Genomic DNA, 7,403 nt, shown 5'->3' with positions numbered 1-7,403 from the left:
TGGAGATCCAGCAGCACGACGGCGTGATGGTGGAAGTAGCGGGATCTCGGCAAGGCTTCGCCAAGTTCAGCAAGAGGGAGAGGTGTCACGGGAGGGAGAGGGAGGCGCCAGGGGCTAGGGCTACGGCTGCCCTCCCTCCCCCCACTATATATAGGCCCCCCTAAGGGGGGGCGCCGGCCCTAGGAGATCCAATCTCCAAGGGGGGCGGCGGCCAAGGGGGAAACTTGCCTCCCAAGCCAAGTGGGGCGCCCCCACCCCTAGGGTTTCCAACCCTAGGCGTAGGGGGAGGCCCAAGGGGGGTGCACCAGCCCACCAGGGGCTGGTTCCCACGTCACTTCAGCCCATGGAGCCCTCCGGGATAGGTGGCCCCACCTGGTGGACCCCCGGGACCCTTCCGGTGGTCCCGGTACAATACCGATTACCCTCGAAGCCTTCCTGGTGGCCGAAACTGGACTTCCTATATATAAATCTTTACCTCCGGACCATTCCGAAACTCCTCGTGACGTCCGGGATCTCATCCGGGACTCCAAAAAACTTTCGGGTTACCGCATACTAATATCTCTACATGAAGGAAATATGCCCTAGAGGCAATAATAAAGTTATTATTTATTTCCTTATATCATGATAAATGTTTATTATTCATGCTGGAATTGTATTAACCGGAAACATAATACATGTGTGAATACATAGACAAACAGAGTGTCACTAGTATGCCTCTACTTGACTAGCTCGATAATCAAAGATGGTTATGTTTCCTAACCATGGACAAAGAGTTGTTACTTGATTAACGGGATCACATCATTAGGTGAATGATCTGATTGACATGATCCATTCCATTAGCTTAGCATTCGATCGTTTAGTATGTTGCTATTGCTTTCTTCATGACTTATACATGTTCCTATGACTATGAGATTATGCAACTCCCGTTTGCCGGAGGAACACTTTGTGTGCTACCAAATGTCACAACGTAACTGGGTGATTATAAATGTGCTCTACAGGTGTCTCCAAAGGTATATGTTGGGTTGGCGTATTTTGAGATTAGGATTTGTCACTCCGATTGTCGGAGAGGTATCTCTGGGCCCTCTCGGTAATGCACATCACATAAGCCTTGCAAGCATTGCAACTAATGAGTTAGTTGTGAGATGATGTATTACGGAACGAGTAAAGAGACTTGCCGGTAACGAGATTGAACTAGGTATTGAGATACCGACGATCGAATCTCGGGCAAGTAACATACTGATGACAAAGGGAACAACGTATGTTGTTATGCAGTCTGACCGATAAAGATCTAGGTAGAATATGTAGGAGCCAATATGAGCATCCAGGTTCCGCTATTGGTTATTGACCGGAGATGTGTCTCGGTCATGTCTACATTGTTCTCGAACCGTAGGGTCCGCACGCTTAACGTTACGATGACAGTTTCATTATGAGTTTATGTATTTTGATGTACCGAAGTTTGTTCAGGGTCCCGGATGTGATCACGGACATGACGAGGAGTCTCGAAATGGTCGAGACATAAAGATCGATATATTGGACGGCTATATTCGGACACCGGAAATGTTTCGGGTGATTTCGGAGAAAACCGGAGTGCCGGAGGGTTACCGGAACCCCCCGGGAGTAGTAATGGGCCTTATGGGCCTTAGTGGAGAGAGAGAGGGGCGGCCAGGGTGGGCCGCGCGCCCCCTCCCCCTCTGGTCCGAATTGGACTAGGAGAGGGGGGGCGGTGCCCCCCTTTCCTTCTCCCTCTCCCCCTTCCTTTCCCCCTCCTAGTACGAGTAGGAAAGAGGGAGTCCTACTCCTACTAGGAGGAGGATTCCTCTTCCCTGGCGTGCCCCAAGGGCCGACCGGCCTCCCCCCTTGCTCCTTTATATACGGGGGCAGGGGGGCACCTCTAGACACACAAGTTGATCTTCGTGATCGTTCCTTAGCCGTGTGCGGTGCCCCCTCCACCATATTCCACCCCGGTCATATTGTAGTGGTACTTAGGCGAAGCCCTGCGACGGTAGAACATCAAGATCGTCACCACGCCATCGTGCTGACGAAACTCCTCCCCGACGCTTTGCTGGATCGGAGCCCGGGGATTGTCATCGAGCTGAACGTGTGCCAAGAACTCGGAGGTGCCGGAGTAACGGTGCTTGGATCGGTCAGATCGGGAAGACGTACGACTACTTCCTCTATGTTGCGTCAACGCTTCCGCTTCGGTCTACGAGGTTACGTAGACAACACTCTCCCCTCTCGTTGCTATGCATCACCATGATCTTGCGTGTGCGTAGGAAAATTTTGAAATTACTACGTTACCCAACAGTGGCATCCGAGCCTAGGTTTTATGTGTTGATGTTATATGCATGAGTAGAACACAAGTGAGTTGTGGGCGATATAAGTCATACTGCTTACCAGCATGTCATACTTTGGTTCGGCGGTATTGTTGGATGAAGCGGCCCGGACCGACATTACGCGTACGCTTACGCGAGGCTGGTTCTACCGCCATGCTTTGCACACATGTGGCTGGCGGGTGTCAGTTTCTCCAACTTTAGTTGAACCGAGTGTGGCTACGCCCGGTCCTTGCGAAGGTTAAAACAGCACCAACTTGACAAACTATCGTTGTGGTTTTGATGCGTAGGTAAGATTGGTTCTTGCTTAAGCCCGTAGCAGCCTCGTAAAACTTGCAACAAACAAAGTAGAGGATGTCTAACTTGTTTTTGCAGGGCATGTTCTGATTTGATATGGTCAAGGCATGATGCTAAATTTTATTGTATGAGATGATCATGTTTTGTAACCGAGTTATCGGCAACTTGCAGGAGCCATATGGTTGTCGCTTTATTGTATGCAATGCAATCGCCTTGTAATGCTTTACTTTATCACTAAGCGGTAGCGATAGTCGTAGAAGCATAAGATTGGCGAGACGACAACGATGCTACGATGGAGATCAAGGTGTCGCGCCGGTGACGATGGTGATCATGACGATGCTTCGGAGATGGAGATCACAAGCACAAGATGATGATGGCCATATCATATCACTTATATTGATTGCATGTGATGTTTATCTTTTATGCATCTTATCTTGCTTTGATTGATGGTAGCATTATAAGATGATCTCTCACTAAATTTCAAGATAAAAGTGTTCTCCCTAAGTATGCACCGTTGCCAAAGTTCGTCGTGCCCAGACACCACGTGATGATCGGGTGTGATAAGCTCTACGTCCATCTACAACGGGTGCAAGCCAGTTTTGCACACGCAGAATACTCAGGTTAAACTTGACAAGCCTAGCATATGCAGATGTGGCCTTGGAACACTGAGACCGAAAGGTCGAGCGTGAATCATATAGTAGATATGATCAACATAGTGATGTTCACCATTGAAAACTACTCCATTTCACGTGATGATCGGTTATGGTTTAGTTGATTTGGATCACGTGATCACTTAGAGGATAAGAGGGATGTCTTTCTAAGTGGGAGTTCTTAAGTAATATGATTAATTGAACTTAAATTTATCATGAACTTAGTCCCTGATAGTATCTTGCTTGTTTATGTTTGATTGTAGATAGATGGCCCGTGCTGTTGTTCCGTTGAATTTTAATGCGTTCCTTGAGAAAGCAAAGTTGAAAGATGATGGTAGCAATTACACGGACTGGGTCCGTAACTTGAGGATTATCCTCATTGATGCACAGAAGAGTTACGTCCTAGAAGCACCGCTGGGTGCCAGGCCTGCTGCTGATGCAACTGACGACGTTAAGAACGTCTGGCAGAGCAAAGTTGATGACTACTCGATAGTTCAATGTGCCATGCTTTACGGCTTAGAATCGGGTCTTCAACGACGTTTTGAACGTCATGGAGCATATGAGATGTTCCAGGAGTTGGAGTTAATATTTCAAGAAAATGCCCGAATTGAGAGATATGAAGTCTCCAATAAGTTCTATAGCTGCAAGATGGAGGAGAACAGTTCTGTCAGTGAGCATATACTCAAAATGTCAGGGTATAATAATCACTTGATTCAATTGGGAGTTAATCTTCCAGATGATTGCATCATTGATAGAATTCTCCAATCACTTCCACCTAGATACAAGAGCTTCGTGATGAACAATAACATGCAAGGGATGGACAAAACAATTCCCGAGCTCTTCGCAATGCTAAAAGCTGCGGAGGTAGAAATCAAGAAGGAGCATCAAGTGTTGATGGTCAATAAGACCACTGGTTTCAAGAAAAGGGGCAAAGGGAAGAAGAAAGGGAACTTCAAGAAGAACAGCAAGCAAGTTGCTGCTCAAGAGAAGAAACCCAAGTCTGGACCTAAGCCTGAAACTGAGTGCTTCTACTGCAAGCAGACTAGACACTGGAAGCGGAACTGCCCCAAGTATTTGGCGGATAAGAAGGATGGCAAGGTGAACAAAGGTATATGTGATATACATGTTATTGATGTGTACCTTACTAGAGCTCGCAGTAGCACGTGGGTATTTGATACTGGTTCTGTTGCTAATATTTGCAACTCGAAACAGGGACTACGGATTAAGCGAACACTAGCGAAGGACGAGGTGACGATGCACGTGGGAAATGGTTCCAAAGTCGATGTGACCGCGGTCGGCACGCTACCTCTACATCTACCATCGGGATTAGTATTAGACCTAAATAATTGTTATTTGGTGCCAGCGTTGAGCATGAACATTATATCTGGATCTTGTTTGATGCGAGACGGTTATTCATTTAAATCAGAGAATAATGGTTGTTCTATTTATATGAGTAATATCTTTTATGGTCATGCACCCTTGAAGAGTGGTCTGTTTTTGATGAATCTCGATAGTAGTGATACACATATTCATAATGTTGAAACCAAAAGATGCAGAGTTGATAATGATAGTGCAACTTATTTGTGGCACTGCCGTTTAGGTCATATCAGTGTAAAGCGCATGAAGAAACTCCATACTGATGGACTTTTGGAACCACTTGATTATGAATCACTTGGTACTTGCGAACCGTGCCTCATGGGCAAGATGACTAAAACACCATTCTCCGGTACTATGGAGAGAGCAACAGATTTGTTGGAAATCATACATACAGATGTATGTGGTCCGATGAATATTGAAGCTCGTGGCGGATATCGTTATTTTCTCACCTTCACAGATGATTTAAGCAGAGTATGGGTATATCTACTTAATGAAGCATAAGTCTAAAACATTTGAAAAGTTCAAAGAATTTCAGAGTGAAGTTGAAAATCACCGTGACAAGAAAATAAAATTTCTACGATCTGATCGTGGAGGAGAATATTTGAGTTTCGAGTTTGGTCTACATTTCAAACAATGCGGAATAGTTTCGCAACTCACGCCACCCGGAACACCACAACATAATGGTGTGTCCGAACGTCGTAATTGTACTTTACTTGATATTGTGCGATCTATGATATCTCTTACAGATTTACCGCTATCGTTTTGGGGTTATGCTTTGGAGACAGCTGCATTCACGTTAAATAGGGCACCATAAAAATCCGTTGAGACAACGCCTTATGAACTGTGGTTTGGCAAGAAACCAAAGTTGTCGTTTCTGAAAGTTTGGGGCTGCGATGCTTATGTGAAAAAATTTCAACCTGATAAGCTCGAACCCAAATCGGAGAAATGTGTCTTCATAGGATACCCAAAGGAGACTGTTGGGTACACCTTCTATCACAGATCCGAAGGCAAGACATTTGTCGCCAAGAATGGATCCTTTCTAGAGAAGGAATTTCTCTCGAAAGAAGTGAGTGGGAGGAAAGTAGAACTTGATGAGGTAACTGTACCTGCTCCCTTATTGGAAAGTAGTACATCACAGAAACCGGTTTCTGTGACACCTACACCAATTAGTGAGGAAGCCAATGATAATGATCATGAAGCTTCAGAACAAGTTACTACTGAACCTCGTAGATCAACAAGAGTAAGATCCGCACCAGAGTGATACGGTAATCCTATTCTGTAAGTCATGCTACTAGATAATGATGAACCTACGAACTATGAAGAAGCGATGGTGAGCCTAGATTCCGCAAAATCGCTTGAAGCCATGAAATCTGAGATGGGATCCATGTATGAGAACAAAGTGTGGACTTTGGTTGACTTACCCAATGATCGGCAAGCAATTGAGAATAAATGGATCTTCAAGAAGAAGACTGACGCTGACGGTAATGTTACTGTCTACAAAGCTCGACTTGTCGCAAAAGGTTTTCGACAAGTTCAAGGGATTGACTACGATGAGACCTTCTCACCCGTAGCGATGCTTAAGTCTGTCCGAATCATGTTAGCAATTGCCGCATTTTATGATTATGAAATCTTGCAGATGGATGTCAAAACTGCGTTCCTGAATGGATTTCTGGAAGAAGAGTTGTATATGATGCAAGCAGAAGGTTTTGTCGATCCAAAAGGAGCTAACAAAGTGTGCAAGCTCCAGCGATCCATTTATGGACTGGTGCAAGCCTCTCGGAGTTGGAATAAACGCTTTGATAGTGTGATCAAAGCATTTGGGTTTGTACAGACTTTCGGAGAAGCCTGTATTTACAAGAAAGTGAGTGGGAGCTCTGTAGCATTTCTGATATTATATGTGGATGACATATTACTAATCGGAAATGATATAGAATTTCTGGATAGCATAAAGCGATACTTGAATAAGAGTTTTTCAATGAAAGACCTCGGTGAAGCTGCTTACATATTGGGCATTAAGATTTATAGAGATAGATCAAAACGCTTAATTGGACTTTCACAAAGCACTTACCTTGACAAAGTTTTGAAGAAGTTCAAAATGGATCAGGCTAAGAAAGGATTCTTGCCTGTGTTACAAGGTGTGAAGTTGAGTAAGACTCAATGCCCGACCACTGCAGAAGATAGAGTAAAAATGAAAGATGTTCCCTATGCTTCAGCCATAGGCTCTATCATGTATGCAATGCTGTGTACCAGACCTGATGTGTGTCTTGCTATAAGTCTAGCAGGGAGGTACCAAAGTAATCCAGGAGTGGATCACTGGACAGCGGTCAAGAACATCCTGAAATACCTGAAAAGGACTAAGGATATGTTTCTCATATATGGAGGTGACAAAGAGCTCATCGTAAACGGTTACGTTGATGCAAGCTTTGACACTGATCCGGACGATTCTAAATCGCAAACCAGATATGTGTTTACATTAAACAGTGGAGCTGTCAGTTGGTGCAGTTCTAAACAAAGCGTCCTGGCGGGATCTACATGTGAAGCGGAGTACATAGCTGCTTCGGAAGCAGCAAACGAAGGAGTCTGGATGAAGGAGTTCATATCCGATCTAGGTGTCATACCTAGTGCATTGGGTCCAATGAAAATCTTTTGTGACAATACTGGTGCAATTGCCTTGGCAAAGAAATCCAGATTTCACAAGAGAACCAAGCACATCAAAAGACGCTTCAATTCCATCTGGGATCTAGTCCAG

This window comes from Triticum dicoccoides, chromosome 2A (genome assembly GCF_002162155.2).
Source record: "Triticum dicoccoides isolate Atlit2015 ecotype Zavitan chromosome 2A, WEW_v2.0, whole genome shotgun sequence".
Classification (NCBI taxonomy): Eukaryota; Viridiplantae; Streptophyta; class Magnoliopsida; order Poales; family Poaceae; genus Triticum; species Triticum dicoccoides.
The sequence above is the reverse complement of the archived record's forward strand: the minus strand, read 5'-3'. Positions refer to the sequence as shown.